This window comes from Triturus cristatus, chromosome 2_1, assembly GCF_964204655.1.
Source record: "Triturus cristatus chromosome 2_1, aTriCri1.1, whole genome shotgun sequence".
NCBI classification, from domain to species: domain Eukaryota; kingdom Metazoa; phylum Chordata; class Amphibia; order Caudata; family Salamandridae; genus Triturus; species Triturus cristatus.
Window position 1 is genome coordinate 896,523,609 of NC_140581.1, and position 17,915 is coordinate 896,541,523.

Here is a 17,915-nt window from a genome sequence, read left to right on the forward strand (position 1 = left end):
GCTCCTCGTCGGGCCGGCGGTGCAATGCCTAACGGGCTCCCTAAAAAGGGGCACTTTTTCGGAGATCTTCAATCCAACAGCCGTTTGGTGAAGTGCGGGTATGGGGGCCTGACTAATGTAGATGTAAAAAAAGGTGATTTAAAACAGGGTTGGTAGTGCCGGTGTAGGAATTAGATTTTATTCTGGAGGTCTCCTTCCCTGATTAAAAACGTGTATATGGCACTCAACAGAGTATAATGTCTCTTATGAGAGTGCTCTAAGTGGGTGTTTAATGGTCAACATGTTTCTCGCTAGGAGCTCATGCACTCGCGATTCTTCAGGACCTATGAAAACTATCTACAAAAAGAAGAGAACTATGTGATATTAAGTCTCTAAATCAAAACAGGTTTAATGTGAATCAGTGTCACTTAACTAAAATACCTGTCATGATCTGGTACTACCCTATTCAGTAGGACTGCGGACCACAACAGTACTTGGTGGATTGAGCATGAGCAATGGGTCCTCTAAAAGTAGGTGTATGCCTTGCTCACGCCGTGCTTCTTGACCTACCCTCGCCACCAAGCTTGGTGTCCAAGTACTATGAACACCGAGATCAGGAGGAAAAGGATAGGACTGATAAGAAACATAAAGATTTGAAGACAAAGGTGATGCAGCAAGCGTTTAGGGGAAATAGTAGGGGACTGAGTGGTCCTTCTAGACAGCTTCCACGTACCAGTAGACAACCTTCAATGACACGTTTAAGGCCAAATCAGTGTGCATATTGTAAGGAGGAGGGTCATTGGCGCAGCCAGTGCCCTATGCTTTTACAGAAAGTTGCAGCTCCCAGAGGGCGAGGTTCTGGTGGAAGAGGTCGTGGGACAGAGAGAGCTCAAAATGCTACTGTTTCACAGGGTCGTTCTGATAATAATTATTTTGATGACCCTCGCAATGGCTAATATTATCAGGATGATTACGATATGGATGAGGCGACTGGTATGTCCTATAGCTAGGACAGCCATGGACAGGGAGAGGGACTAGTTCAGATACCTGAAGATCAGCATGGTCACAGTGGTTTTGCAAGGCTCGACTAAGGAATCTTTGGTGGACACAGGTGTGACAAAGAGTTCTGTTTCTCTACAAATTGGGCCAGATGTATCAAGAATTGTTTTTGCAATTCCATAATAGCGAATTTTACCGATTCGCTATCATGGAATTGCAAAATGCAATGTATGTAGGTTTCGCAATAATAATTGCGATTCCTACATATTCCTTAATTGAGATTTGCTATTAAGGAATACCTTCCCATTCATTCCTATGGGCCTGGAGGCCCATAGGAATGAATGGGAAGACATTCGCAATGTGCGAGTACCAACTAGGTACTCGCAAATTGCGAATGCAATTTCAAAGGTGATAGGGGGCCAAAAGGCCACCCTGTTGCACCCCCTAAAAGGTAAGTGTGCACATGTGGCACACATACATGCCCTAAGGGCATGTATGTACGCCACATGGCACCTTGAAAAATGCAAAAAAGCAAATTTTTCATGGAAATTGCATATTACCACCAACTTGAAGTTGGTGGTAATTTGTGATTCCTTAAAGGCAGGTAGCAAATCTTTTTGGCTTCCTGCATTTCATTTAAGGAATCGCAAATTGCGATTCCTTACATGCATTTGCAAAATAGGGAATCTATTTTGCGAATGCCTTTTGAGATGATACATCTCATAAGGCTTTTTCCCGTTCGCAAACGGGTCAATTCTGAGAATCGGCCCATGGTCCCTGGGGCAGCCCTGTCTGCCCACAATAATGTTTCGGTAGGTTTTTCAGGTGTACCATTTGGCCACCCATTGGATTGAACATCAACATACTAATGCCCAACTCAGGTTCACAATTTTGGAAATGGTTCCCTTAAGAACAGATAGGGATACCCCGAAACTATTGGCACAAAGGGAGGTCTGGTGGACCAAATTTTTGCCTACTCTTGTACCATCAGGACTTAATGACAAAATTGAATTAGCATGTTTTTTGTGATACACATCTAGATTGTAAGTACTGTCCTCACCATGTTCCTTAGGGCTTTATCTTCACTGGGCATATTACTTTCTGTATGTCATCTGTTTTTTCCTTTATTTTTTAATTTCTATTCAGCTGTTTAGTATGTCACTCGTATGTATACATTACATCACATCTCACGAGATTTAATTTTTTACTTCCACTCTTACAGCATGATTCACCACAATATTCTTTTTCATTTTCACCAATTTTTTTATCAACATCAGCTCCTCACGTATTTCATATGCCATATGTCTTGGGTTCTAGTAGACTCACAACCACACGGATCTATTTTGCTCCTCGTTTTTTCTCCAGTTTTGGACAACTTTTGGAAGTTCATTTTTGATATATCCTCAATCCTTTTGGTCACCACTATGAGGATTATCATTTAGTACATAGTTGCAGTGTAGTATGTTTCAGTATATCTCACATGACCTTTTTATTATCAGTACTCGAGGTCACGTCACTTCAGTAATTTCTTTTCTTCTTTTTTTTTCCCCGTTACATGGCTCACCCAGCATAGGATCAGTTTCAGTCCTCTTTTTATTTTCACCTCACGCGCTCATCGCGTGCCGACGTCAGACGTCGTTTGATTTAGAGACCCGGAAGACAGCTGTTCCACTACCAGCGTTCATCCTTGTTCGCGTTTGGTGGTGCCGTGCTGATCCTTTGTCCGTTGGTAAGTTTGATATTCCGGTGACTCTTTGGGTCCTGTTAGCTTTCACTCTAGTCAGTTGGTACATTTCGGAGTAACAAGGGTCATCGGTTTATTTTTGCAGGTTGCTGCGAGGAGATCGTTTCTTCGCAACAGGTCCGGGTCTAATTAGGTCACTGTGTTTTCCTCGTACACATTACTGAGACTGGGCTTTAAACATTGAGTTTTTCAGGTAAATGGTATTTTTAGAACTGTTAAAACCACTCAATTGCAAGCATTCCTTTATTGTTTCACTTCAATTTGGCACACATTTTTGTATATATATCTACATAGGTCCGTGAGCTGCGATGTAACCGTCAAGGTAGTATCTTTGGATACTCGTTACTTTGCACTTCGATGCTAGACCGCCTCGGATATTTCCCAGAGATACCACAGTCGCAGTACCTTTTCAGTTCAACAGCACGTTCTCCACATCGCTTTTTGCGCAGATCTCCATTTCTGACGAACCACTGTAAGGTTCTGTTGTTTAGTTTCATTCTCTTAATCTTTTCTTTTTCACTCACATGGAGTGGTCTATATCGGTCCAGTTTGTCTTGCTCAGGGTGAAGGTTCTATGTAGGTTCCTTTACTTATATTCCATCACTTTACTTGATTTAGCTCTTTACATTCTATCATTCACTTCACAATTGATACCCTATTGGTGTGGTGTAGGACATTGTACAGGTGCGTTATTTTCACTCTGGTCATTAATAGATGTATCTATTCAGTATTGCATGAACGTTTAGGATTTGTAGCATCATAATGCAGTCAATTGTTGCTATATGGTTTTTTCTCCATTCTCTCTCTTACATGCCCCTGAAGAAGGGATTATGTGAAAATCCCGAAATGCATTGGGCTTCTACAACCTCAATCGTCATTGTTTAGTAACAGTACCAATGTTATATTGTTGATATTGAGAGACAATTGCTGATTCGCAACAGACTCTTTACAGCATAATTGGTTCTGTCTTTTGCACTTATCTAATTTGTTTGTGATGTTTTCAGAATAACATAACTCATGAAGTAAATGAGAACATATTATTAATATGAACAATAACATTGTTTTCTATTTTTTGATTGATTTCAACAAACAATTCTGTTCAACAGTATGCCTTATGGATTACATTCATAAATTACATTTCAGCAGTGCATCCGGTATACAGATGCAGAGCATCTGATTATTCTACTATAGCTAGGACAGCCATGGACAGGGAGAGGGACTAGTTCAGATACCTGAAGATCAGCATGGTCACAGTGGTTTTGCAAGGCTCGACTAAGGAATCTTTGGTGGACACAGGTGTGACAAAGAGTTCTGTTTCTCGACAAATTGGGCCAGATGTATCAAGAATTGTTTTTGCGATTCCATAATAGCGAATTTTACCGATTCGCTATCATGGAATTGCAAAATGCAATGTATGTAGGTTTCGCAATAATAATTGCGATTCCTACATATTCCTTAATTGAGATTCGCTATTAAGGAATACCTTCCCATTCATTCCTATGGGCCTGGAGGCCCATAGGAATGAATGGGAAGATATTCGCAATGTGCGAGTACCAACTAGGTACTCGCAAATTGCGAATGCAATTTCAAAGGTGATAGGGGGCCAAAAGGCCACCCTGTTGCACCCCCTAAAAGGTAAGTGTGCACATGTGGCACACATACATGCCCTAAGGGCATGTATGTTCGCCACATGGTACCTTGAAAAATGCAAAAAAGCGAATTTTTCATGGAAATCGCATATTACCACCAACTTGAAGTTGGTGGTAATTTGTGATTCCTTAAAGGCAGGTAGCAAATCTTTTTGGCTTCCTGCATTTCATTTAAGGAATCGCAAATTGCGATTCCTTACATGCATTTGCAAAATAGGGAATCTATTTTGCGAATGCCTTTTGAGATGATACATCTCATAAGGCTTTTTCCCGTTCGCAAACGGGTCAATTCTGAGAATCGGCCCATGGTCCCTGGGGCAGCCCTGTCTGGCCACAATAATGTTTGGGTAGGTATTTCAGGTGTACCTGTTGTGAGCCCCATTTCACGCCCCCTTACATTAACTGTTGGTCCTTTTACTGTGGAATCTCCGTTTTTGATAACATCCAACTGTGGTGAGAATTTGATGGGTTTGGATGTGTTGAAGAAGATGTATGCTACAATCTATTGCTCTCCTGCAGGTATCTATATCACGATGGGTCCGGATGTGAGTACTAAACAGTGTTTGTCCCAGGATACACCCCTTCCAGCTGAATTTGCTGCTGTTCCACCCACTCTATGGGCCACAGGTGACACGGATGAAGGACGGTTACCTATACAACTAGTTGCTATACAAGTTAAGGAGAATGTTGTTTTGCCTCATATTCCACAGTTTAAGATACCGCAGGCAGGAGAACGGGCTCTTCTTATGATTATTCAGGATTAGATACAAAAGGGAGTAGTTGAGGAAACGTCTGGGAATATTTATAATAGTCCTATTCTTCTAATTCTTAAAAGGGCACCCTCAGGCTCCTCTGAGGATTCTGATGATGTTTATTGTGTTGTGATTGATCTGCGCGAGGTGAATAAAATAGTGGTTCCACAGTTCCCTGTGGTTGCTGATATCACTGCGCTTTTGACGATGATTCCTTCTACTGCTAAATTCTTGTCTGTTATTGACTTGAAGAGTGCTTTTTTTTAGCATTCCTATCCATCCAGACAGTAGATATTTGTTTGGGTTCACACTGCCTGGTAGGAGTTTTAGATTCTGTCGCGCTCCTCAAGGCTATACAGAGAGTCCTAGTATTCATAGTCAGGCATTAAAAGGTCAGTTGGATTCATTTTCGCTTCCCTCAGGTAATGTATTGGTGCAGTGTAGAAAGATGGCTCTGTATATACTATACCAAAGTGAGGTATAGTGTGCTCAGTGTCCAGTGGAACCCCAAAGGTAGGCAGAGGTAAAGTTAGATAGCACCTTACTCTCTATTTCTGGGATTGTGGTCAAGCGGCAAGGCTTTATCAGAGGACAGTGTTAAGCAATTGTTGTACACACTCAGTCAGTAAATGAATTCATACACTCATAGACTAAACTTCAGACCAATTGTTTTTGTATGAAAATATTCTTTTAATTATCTTATTTTCTAGAACCAAGCAAGCCTGGCACAGGTAAGCAATAAATACTTTACGGTAGTAATGCAGATTGTAAACAGTTTGAATTGTAATTGAATATGCACTTTGTTTTGACTTACAGTATGGTTGCAGAGAAATGCAATACTTTGTAAATACAGTACATAGACTTGAATGGGCTTTTCAGTAAAATACCAGGTAAGTTACTTTTTTAGATTACTTTTCTTACTCACAGTAGTATACCTGGATACTACTCTGGGACATTTCCTGTAAACAGGTAAGTAAAATTGTTTTGTTTAAATAGTACAATTATAAAGAATTTGTTTAGGTTTTCAAACTCCACACTTAAAAACTTTTCCAAGAAAAACAGTCAATGTTATCCTATGGAGGAAAATAGTATTATCGGTTTTGAGGTAAGTATTTGGTAGTGGGAGTTTAGGTTCTGGGGGTAGACTTGGGGGTTCCCCAGGGTCAAGGATGCACTCTTGTTACACCCTCAACGGCACTAGAATGGCCGGGTGCAGAGTGCTGAGGCCTAATGTTATACAATGGGGGATAGAGGGCCTCGGGTTGGTGGCTGCTGACGAGCAGGCCACAAAGTTGTGGGAGCGAAGCTCCTGGTGTTAGGCTCAGGGCAAAAGGGGATTCTGTTTAGCACAAAAAGTGCACCCGCAGCGGCGTAGGGGCGGCTGGGTGCAGGGTGCTGGTTTGGCGTCCAGAGCCCAGTTGTTTTCAAAGGGGATTTGGGGTTTTGGTTTTCAGCTGCAGGCTCTGTCCAGGAAGACTTCCAGGAGGAACCAACAGCTGGACAGGTAAGTTGGAGGGCTCGGGGACGTAGGTGCACCTCGAGTTCTCTTCTCCAGGGTGCAGGGCGGCTGGATGCATGGGTGTCTTTTGAGGTCGGATTTCACCTTACCGGGCCACTCGCGGTTGGGGGTCTCTGTTCAGAGGCTGCAGGCGACGTCGAGGAGTTCTGGAGGGGTCAACCCACGGTGGACTCGGACTCTGGAGCGCTGGGGATCTCGCTGGGACCGGTAGGCCACTCAAACTCGGGCCGTAGACGATGGGTGCAGTGGTGGTTCCAGGCGTCGGGTTTCTTTTTCCTCAGCAGGCTCGGAGTCTTTCTTTGGTGTTTCATCTGAACAGAGCTGCTGTTCACAGGAGATCCGGTCTTTGTTGAAGGCAGTCAGTTCTCCCAGGGGTTCTGGAGGTCGCTGGCTGCAGGACAAAACGATTTGTGGCGCAGGATCTCTGGAAACTGCAGATGGGCCAGTAGGGCAAGGGCCCAGTAAGTTGTTCTCTGCAGTCTTCTTTCGTCCTTTTTCTTCTTAGGTTGCGGGAATCTGCCTTCTTGGTTCAGGGCAGCCCCTAAATACTGGATTTAGGGGGCATTTTAGGGGTCTCGAGGTCAATAGCCAATGGGCTACTGAACTTAGGGTGACTACATCCTGGGTGTCCTCACCCCACGTGGGGGAGTGAGCACAATCCCTAATTCTGATTAGGGAGTGCCTGCCATCTGCAAGATGGCGGGCACTGAAGAGAGGGCTTCACCTCGCCTCCACCACCTGAGGAGTGGAGTTGGCAGAGGTAAGCACACCTTCTGGGCTGGCTAGTTTTTCCCGCCTGTCTTCCCACCGAAAAGGAGCGGAGACAGGAAGGGGGCCTGCTCCTGATAGCAGGAGAGGCTGGGGTCGCATTACAAAGGCTGCCAGGCCTTTGAAGCTCCCCTGCCACAGATGGCTCTTCCTGGCCTGGGGGAGGTGTGAACACCTCCGCCCAGGAAAGGCGTTGTTTCTGGGCTCAGGGAGCGAAGGATCCCACCCTAGGGGTCCAGAAACATGTCTCCTGGTGGCAGGCTGGTGTGTACCAGTCAGGGAACCCACCAGAGGCTGGTTGTTTTTCAGGGGTCATCTCACAGATGCCCTCTGTGTGCAGTTTTCATTAAACCCCACACTGGCATCAGTGTGGGTTTAATGTGCTGAGAAGTTTGATACCAAACTTCTCAGTTTTCAGCTTAGCCATTATGGTGTTGTGTAGTTCGTAATGACAAGCTCCCAGCACTATATACTCTTAATGGCAGCACTGAACTTACAATGTCTAAAAATGGACTTAGACACTGTAGGGTTACAGGGCTCATGTATCTGTACCCTCGCCACTGGCCTAGTGCACCCAGCTAGAGGGGTAACTGATCTATGCCAGGGCAGTGGGTTGTATGCATGGCACACAGGGATGTGTGCCATGTCGACTCTTCAGTTTGTTCTCCACCAAAACACACAGCCTGCAAAGGCAGTGTGTGTGTGTAAAGGTACAGGGCCTCTAAGGGTGGCACAATAAGTGCTGCAGCCCTTAGAGCCTTCTCTGGTCACAGTGCCCGGGATACCTGTGGTACCATTTACCAGGGGCTGACCTGTGGCCAGAGATGCCAATTGGGTTAGTTTTGGGGAAAGAACACAGGCCCTGGGAACCTGATTGGCAGGGACGCAGGGCACATCAAGTGAAAGGGCACCAGTAGTCTGGCAAAAAGTGGGGGGGTTACTGCAACAGAAACCCACTTTCCTACATGCAGTATGTTGATGATCTGCTCATAGTCTCTGATACGAAACAGGGTTGTAGAGATAGTACAGTTAAATTGTTGTAGCACTTGGCCCATCATGGACATAAGGTTTCCCTTTCTAAATTTCAGTATTGTCGACAGTCGGTCACCTACTTAGGTCACCTGCTGTCAAAGGAGGGTAAGAGCTTGACCCCCAAACGCATCAGTACCAATGTTAAAATGCCCATTCCACAAACTCAGAAAGATGTGCACGCTTTTATAGGTATCACTTCCTATTGTTTTTAATGGATACCTAACTATTCCCTACTAATTAAACCTTTGCTTGCATTAACAACGAAAGAAGTGCATGAGCCTTTGCCTTGGACGTCCAAATGTCAACAGTCTTTTGAGCAATTGAAAAATGCGCTTTGTTCGGTTCCAGTGCTTGGAACTCCTAACTACGGCAAGCCATTTGTGCTCTATGTCCACGAGATGGCTGGCTGTGCACTTTCTGTCCTAACACAAAAATTTGCAGATAAGCAACGGCCGTGTGCTTATTTCTTTGCTGTGCTTGATCAAGTCGCGAGAGCCCTCCCGAGTTGTCTGAGAGCGGCCGTGGCTGTGGCCACTTCAATCCGACAATCGGCTGAACTCATGCTTGCTACTGATCTCACAGTTATGGTACCCCATGCTATGGATACACTTTTGAATAAGACAAAGACACAGCACCTCACCAGTGCACGTCTTAGCGGCTATGAATTGACCCTCTTTGCTAAGCATATTACAATGAACAGATGTGCTGCTCTGAATTCAGCCCCGTTACTACCCCTCCCTTCCAAGAATGATGCAGCCGATAAACATGATTGTAGCCACCGGACGGGTAGACCTGACTGATATTCCCTTATCTGACCCCCAAGGAGAACTATATGTCGATGGCTCTTGTTTTAAATTACCAGGTGGCACCACGACGGCAGCTTATGCTGTCACTACATTGTGCAGGGTGGTAGAGACATAACAGGTCCCCTGTCAGTATGCTTAAGCCGCTGAGCTCGCTGCTCCTATTTGAGCTTGCGAATTGAGCGAGGGACTGGTTGTCAACATCTATACTGACAGCCAGTATGCCTTTGGGGTTGTGCATAATTTTGGGAAACTCTGGGCAGAGAGAGGGTTCCTTACTTCTCATGGCACCATGATTCAGCATGGGCATCTCATATTGAGGCTTTTGTCTGCTTTAACGCTCCCCAAGAAATTGGCCATAATTAAATGTAGTGCCCATAGGAAGGTTACTGATGACGTGGGTAGAGGAAATGCTTTTGCTGATCAGACAGCTAAGGAAACGGCACGAACAAAGATGAAACTTATGTTTGTAGCAGGTCCAGCTAGGTGGATCCCTGAAGTTGTCATGTTTGAGAATACCCTTGAGAGTGTAAAAGAGATACAAAGTGAAGCCACAATGTACGAATTAGCAGAATGGCAGGAAAATACAGCACAGTTAAATGAGGAAGGATGTTGGATTGATAAATCAGGGAAGCAGAGATGGTTGTTACCGGATGCATATGTTCTTCCCGTGGTAACTATGGCACATGGTCAAGCTCATATTAGTGCAAAAGACATTTGTAAGTTGTTAGACCCTGTATGGCATAATGACAATATCTCTAAGACAGCCACGTATTTGGTGAAATATTGCATGGTCTGCATAACGCATAATCCAGGGAAGGGTACCCCCACACCACCCGGTAATTTTGCACCACCCACTTTTCCTTTTGAAGTACTTCAGATGGACTATATTGAATTAGAGAGCTGCAATAATCTTAAATATGTTCTGGTAGTTGTATGTGCATTCAGTAAATGGGTTGAGGCTTACCCTACTAAAGATAATACAGCTATTACGACTATGAAGGTACTCCTGAAGGAGTTCTTTTCTCATTTCGGCTTGCCCCGAGTTATCTGGAGTGAAAACGGAAGTCATTTTAATGCAAAAGTGATTCAATTAATTTGTGAGGGTCTCCATGTCAAACAAAAATTCCATGCTGCTAATCATCCACAGTCATGAGGTTTGGTTGAGAAGTACAATGGTACTCTCAAACTGAAATTGGCAAAAATACAGGAGACCACAGGGTTAAAATTGACAGATTCTTTACCATTAGCTCTTTTGTCAACAAGAACGACAGCACATTCTAAGACAGGATTGTCTCCTTACGAGGTCATGTTTGGGCGCCTGGCAAATGTCAGGGGCGTTTCGTGGCCTCATAGATTTTCTGATATTGAGTACCCTGTATTGCTTGATTACCTTGGACAGTTAACAGAGAGTTTATGTTCTATTCACCAACAGGTGCGAGAGTCCCTACCGTCCACACCAGAGGGACCCGGCCACGATATCCAGCCCGGTGATTTCACCTAGTTGCGCAACTTCCAGAGGAAGAAAAGTTTGGACCCACGCTGGAAGGGGCCTGAGCAGATTTTATTGGTGACGCGTACTGCTGTAAAGGTTGCTGGCCGTAAGAACTGGGTCCATGCGACCCGCTGTCGGAGGGTTCCTTTTCCTCTGCCCTACGATCAGTGGGTCAAGGACGGCATTGGGGACACAGAGTGCGAGCAAGTGCCTCGGTTTGTCCCATTCAGCGATGCCCAGCTAACGTGGACACAGACGGATAAAGAGAATGAGGATGTACTGAACGAGGCTGTTCCCCCAGAAATACAAGCTATCCAAGAGCCTTTGTTCACTGATCACACAGTGCCTGGGTCTACCAGGTACAATTTGCGCCTAAGGAGAAAAGATATTAGGGATGGACTGCGTAAAATAGGTTGTACTGAATTATAGTACCAACGGAATTAGTTGAGATTAGTGAGGGATTTCTGCATACTTCATTTTTGTTGTTTGAACATTAGATAGGGAAGACTGAAGTATGCCCTGAAGGTATACCATCTTGATCAAAGTGGGATACGAGCTTAGGACAGAGCAAGCTCCACTGCCAGTGCTCAAGAGCGCCAACTTACTGATGGACAATAGGAGCCTGTACCAGTGTGGCTCTGATGGACACTGGGAACTTATATATTCTCTTTGCATTTTGATCCCCTCTTTATCATTCGTTATGCATCCTTTTGGCAGACAGGTTTCTGAGGAAGAGCAGCCAGGTATTCTTGTTGCCGAGTATAATATGGTGTGGACCCACAAGCAGAAAACAACATGTGTTGCTCTTTTGCTAATAATATTATGTGGAGTATCATGGGTGTTAGAAAATGATCAGAATATGCCTTTACGTACCAAGGTTAAGGTTATTTCCACAACAAGGAAGAAGAGGACAGTCCCGAGTAATGTGTTTCTAGACACACACAAGAGATTCTTTGGAGAAGGGACCACTTGTTACCCCACTGAATCTGTCACTAGTTTATGAACCACATACCCATTGTCACTTGTAAATTATACATATACATTCTCCAGTGTAATGTCAGTAAAACGGAAGTAATGTTGTTTGGTGAGGCAAAAATGTTGTGGACCCCTGACTGGTGGCCGCCTGATCTGGGAATAGTTCCTGAACCTAAACAGGTTGTGAAGAACCTTGGGATTCGTTTCGATCAAGACTTGCTTTTTAAACAACATGTCAATTACACTTCAGGAATCTGTTTTCACACCATTAGTTTGTTACGGAAAATCTTTCCCCTCCTGCCAGATTCCTGTAAGAGAACCTTGGTCCAGACCTTGGTTTTAAGTAGGATTGACTACTGTAATGGCCTGCTTCTTTCTGCCAACGAAAGTGTTTTGAATAAACTGCAGGTCATTCAAAACACGGCAGCCCGCCTTGTCCTTAATGTTCCCCCCAGAACTGCTTCTAAACCCCTCCTGGATCAGCTACACTGGCTGTCGATCCGTCAGAGGATAAAATTTAAGATACGTTGCCTTATCCACAAATGCATAAATGGCCAAGGGCCCGTTTATCTACAAAATAAATTTGTTCCCTACATTCCGCTCCGATCACTAAGATCTAGCAATAACCTCCTCTTGGTGATCCCTCGTGCAAAAAAAGCCAGACATGGGAATAAAGCTTTATCTATTACAGGCCCCACATTGTGGAATAAACTTCCTTTATCATTAAGACAATGCAAGGAACATCTTACCTACAGGAAACTTCTTAAAACTGTGCTGTTTAAGAATGAGATCTAGCCCCTCTTTCATCTTATCCTTGCTTTACCGATTACTGAAAAGCGCAGAGATACTCCATTGGAGTCGATTCTAGCGCTATATAAACTAATAAATAAAATAAATAAAATACATATACTCGCCCACTGCTATTTACAGAAGTGAAGGGAGTTTTTGGTTTTGGCTATTCAAGTCCCTGTTTATATTATAAAAAGTCACTGGGGATCGGTTATCCAGGTTGCGATAACAACACATATTGCGACAACTTCTACATGGAAGAACAGAATGTCACACTGATGGGTTGGCATTACAAGGAGTTGATAGTCACCCGGGAGGTTGGTTATTATCTTGCTTGTTGCCCTATCGTGAATAGTATGGACACTTCTTTGTATATAAATTATTCTGGAATAGTCTTGTACAAAAATACGATCCCCTTAGTGAATGACAAAGATCAGAGTACTTTTGGAATGAACACCAGATATGCTGCAGTAGATTATGAACGGCCGATTTATGCACACCCAGGGTTTTACTTTTTGTCTAACGGTACATATTCCAATGGTCATAATGGTACAGACAATGTGGCCCTCGTGGTGGTGTTGCCCTTAGGTGTACCCTGTAAATACGCTAAGTCTGATGTCCGTTTGGTCAATAATTATAGTAATGGGATCACTTTTGGATACATTCTTTCTTCCATTTTCACTTTGGGTGGTACCTCCATGGCTCATGGTTGGAGAGCTAGAGAATATTTTGGGTGCAAGTTACAAATTTTATCTAATGCTACCGTGGCAGCTTTATGCAAAATCACCACTTCATTGGAAAGTATGCGAATATATTCCGAACAGACTAGATACGCTTTTGATTTCATCTTAGCCAAGAGTGGTGGTGTATGCGCGGTAGTGGGAGACCAGTGTGTAGTCGGGATCAAAAATATGGAATAGAATATTACTAAGCACATTCTTGATATTCTCGAGAATATTAAGAGAATGGAGAGTGGAAATTGGAGTTAGTCTCTTTATGGTAGTTGGGGCTGGATTCTTGAAAGGGTGCTTTACATGATTGTGATATTGGTGTTTTGCTGTGCGCTCATCAGTGCCTCCCCTTCTGTTGCTCCTAGTGCACCACCATTCTCACCCCTAAACGGAAAATATCGATTCATGATACAAATGCTGCAATTACAGTACAAAAAGAAATAGACAACCGTATGAACACTGATGAGGGCATTTTCCAGACTTCTTCCCTCCTCACAGTTTCCTTCCCCGATGCTGAAAACATGGAATGTTCATAAGGATTTATTGTTATTATTGTTTATGGTTTCCTGTTTTCTTGGTTTCATGTTCTCCTTGTTGCTGTAAGAAAATGTTTTAGTTCATGCTAAAAGGAGGGTCTGTTAGAATAGAAATATTCATGTTTGTGCATTGCTTTATGTAAGTTAGAATTCGCTGCACCATTTTCCATTTAGACACCATTTTGAACCATGATCGAAACTAATTCCTTGCTATTTCTGAGAAAAAGTCGCTGTTATGTTTCATTTCTGCAATGTTAGGTTTTGCTTCACTAATGAATAGACTGTTCATATTAGTGCATGCCTTTCTCACTAGATAAGAGGCCCTCTCCCACTTGTCTGGTGGCGGTTACAGGGTGAAACTACCTTGGGTTGTATTAGGTGGTGTGAGATATGAGAATCAAAACTTATTTTTTGTATTTTACTGTCCAGCTGCATCTGCCTGGAAAATTCCACTATGGACGTGTTTTAGCACAGTTATGAAATGTACATAATGTATCTTTACGCTTTTCGATTCCAATCGCTCTGCAGCACTCCCGGCGACTGGGCAGACTGGGCTCCGCTCTGAGTGTATATAATAAACAGGTATTGGTTTGTATTCTTTACTGTCTCACCGACTCTTCATTTGGTATGGAATGCTGAGAGGTGGTCATTAGTGACCCAGGTGACCCTAATTGGGCCACTTCCTTCATTGGCATTACATTACAATAGTGCTCACTTTTTCCCATATATTAGCAGTTCTACACAGAACACTTTCTAGACCCAAAATCTCATGCCATGAGTCCTTGTGGGAGGAAAAATGGTTATCGAGCTTGGAGGTAAGCATTGGACTTACGAGGTTGAGGTTTCGGGATTAGGACCAAGGTTCACAAGAGTCCAAGTGGACACTCTAGTTGCACCACCAGTGGCACTGCGGCAGCTAGGTGCAGAGTGCAGGGGCCCAACCGTAGCCAGCGGCTGAGGGTCTTTGGTTGGGGTCTGCTGGCAAGCAGGCTACTTAGGTGTGGGAGCAAAGCTCCTAAGGTTGCGGTTAGCACTGCAGGGGCAAATGACGGTCACAAGAACTACACCGCCAGCGGCACATAGGCGGCCGAGTACAGGAGGTAAACCGGACGTCGCGGTCCCTGGGCATTTCAATGGAGACTGTCGGTTTTGGAAAGTTGCAGGCTCGGTTGGGAGGACTTCTTGGGGGCGACCAATGACTGGGAAGGCGACTGGGGATTTGGTAGGAGGCTTGGAAACCATTGGTTGAGCCACCCAGGGCCGGAAGGTGTCGAGGGCTGAGGTGTCTTAGGGGTCGGTTTCCTTAGGCTGCGATCGGTCGCGGTTGGGGTGAGTCTTTTGCTTGAGCACATCCGGTGCTTACGGGAGACAGAATCTGTAAGATTGTTGCAGGGCAGGTCCTCTGGGCTCTGGGGGCTCCTGAATGCTGGACACGCTGTTTTCTTTGCTGTAGGCAGGTCGGAGGCGGCCATGCCGGTAGAGCTGGGGCCAAAGCTGTAGTTGTCCTCTTCTTCCTGGGTCAGCACGGCTCTTCGGTCCTCCTTCTTTCTTCCTCAAATCTGAGGATGCAAGGTTCAGGGACTCCTTGTGTTTGCTTTGCCCCTAAATACTAGATTTAAGGGTGTTACAGGGGTGTGAAGGTCGGGACCAATGGGTCCCTTCCTTGGGGTGGGTACACCCCCTATAATGCCACCCTCCAGTGGGAGGGGGCATAAGCCTCTTCCTAATTGGATAAGTCCCCCGATCTTCAAGATGGAGGGGACTGAGATGTGTCCTTCACCTCACCTCCCCCACCTGGGGGTGAGGTTGGCAAAGGTGGGCACACCCCTCTTCCTAGCTTGGTTTTCCTGCCGATTCTCCTGCCCAAAGTGGGGGCTAGAATTGGTGGGAGCCAGTTGCTGGGGGCAGCATAAGGCAGGGACAGCTACCAAAGGCAGCAGGCCTTTGAAGCTTTCCCTTTCATGGACCCAGCCCATCATGGGGGAGGAGGCAAGACACCTCTGCCCTGGATGGGCTTTGTTTTTGGACCCAGAAAACAGAGGCTCTCTAATCAGGGTCCAGAAACTTGTCTGGTGGTAGTAAATGGTGGCCAGCCAATTAGAAACCACACCAGGGCTTGTCGTCTTTCAGAGGGCATCTCTAAGATGCCCTCTGAGTACATCTTATATTAAATACCACACTGGCATCAGTGTGGGTTGAAGGTGCAGAGAAGTTTGCTACAAAACTTCCCAGTTTTTAGTAAAGCCATTATGGAGCTGTGGAGTTCGTAGTGACCAACTCCCAGACCATACACTCTTTATGGCTTTACTACACTTACGACTATTTAATGGACTTAGACACTGTAGGGGCACAGGGCTCATGCCTCTGTACCCTCACCTTAGGACTAGTGCACGCTGCTAGAGGAGTGACGTACCTAGGCCTTAGGCAGTGGATTTCAGGCATGACCCCCAGGGGTGTGTACCATGTTGACTCTTCACTTTTCCCTGCACTAAAACACGCAGTGTGCAGAGTGTGTAGGTTAAGGTGCAGGGCCCCTGAGGGTGGCACAATGGGTGCTGCAGCTCTCAGAGGCTTTCCTTGGTCACAGTGCCCTTGGTACTCATGGTACCTTTTACAAGGGGCTTGCCTGTGGCCAGGGATGTGCCAATTGTGGATGCAAAGATACAATTTAGGGAATGAACACAGGCCCTGGGAACCTGAGTGGCAGGGTCCCAGGGCACCTCAAGTCGGGTTGCATCAGATGTCTGGAAAAAATGGGGGGTAACCATGCAAAGAAGGGGCACTTTTCTACAAATAGCAACTGCCTACTTCTGAATTCAAGACCTTCTCTATAGCTCCCCTGGCCAAAAGAGCTGTAACTTCCTATTGGAGCAATTTTAAATGAACCTCAGCCAGCCGTTCTTGATTTAGCAGAATGTGAGGTGGAAAAGAAAGGAACAACAGAAAATAGCACTACTGAATGAGTTGCAAGACCCACTTGTTCAATGTTATGGACCTCTAGTGGGGAAGCTGATGATGGATTCTCCCACCAACTGGAGTGGTGTGGTCTTGCAAAGTGAGACATGGAGTGCTTGAGACTGTGGCTGCCGAAGGCATGGTGGCTGACGACTTCTGAATTCCATTCCTTGGTCGGACAGAACTGTGTTCACGTCCTCGCACAACTTGGGCAGTCTGTGCAGGACAGTGGCAGGGATAGGGCATATGCGGCTGGAAACTCCTTCCGTTGCCACAAAAGGAGCGAAAGCTAGACAGGCCACGAGGTGTAGAAGAGAGGTCCAAGGATCTGGCCATAGCCAAGAGTCTTTGAACCTCACTAGGACCGAGTCTGTCTTCTCCCCAAAAAGATGGGATCCATCAAAGGGCATGTCCATCACATTTGCCTGAACATTGCCTGAGAAGCCAGTTGTCCTAAGCCAGGTGCGGTGCCTCAAGGCCACTGTCGTAGAAATCGATCTGCCCAGTGAATCAGTTGTGTCAAGGCCACTGCTTATGGTAAATTTTGCTGCATCTCTCCCATCCTTAACGGCCTGAGAGCACAGCCCAGGCCTCCTCCGGGACTTGTGGCAGCACTTGGGCAACCGTCTCCCAAAGGGAGTGGGAGAAACGACCCAATAAGCATGTGGTATTCACCGACTGCAATGCCAGGCTGGACGAAGAAAACATCTTCTTTCCAAGTGATTCCAGCCTCTTAGATTCCCTATCTGTAGGGGCGGAAGTGAATGCACCCTGGAAGGTAGAAGTCTGCACCACCAAGCTTTTAGGGGTGAGGTGTTGGCTGAGGATCTTTGGGTCACCAGGAGATGGGCGATGGCAGTGTGCAATTGTCCTATTCACAGGAGCCACTGTGCTAGGCCTGGACCACGTGCCTAGAAGGACCTCAGTAAGTGCTTCATTGAAGGGCAAAGGGGTTCAGAGGTAGAAGCCATAGGCTGAAGCACTTCGGTTAGGAGATCAGTCCTGACCTGCACAGAGGACAACTTCAATCCAAGGACCTCAGCTGCTCTCTTGACCACCATGGCATAAGATGGCCCCTCCTCCGTAGCCACAGTTGGTGGTGAGAACATGCCAGTATCTGGGGAAGTGTCCAGTCCACTAGTCTCCCCATACCAGTCCATCTGCTCTGCAAAATCATCCTGGTATTCTA

General features: G+C 45.4%; 1 pseudogene; it reads left to right on the forward strand.

The window, feature by feature from the left end:
- Positions 1-494: 494 nt before the first annotated feature.
- Positions 495-17,915, forward strand: part of LOC146866057 (T-box transcription factor TBX3-like) — a 91,279-nt pseudogene continuing 73,858 nt past the window's right edge.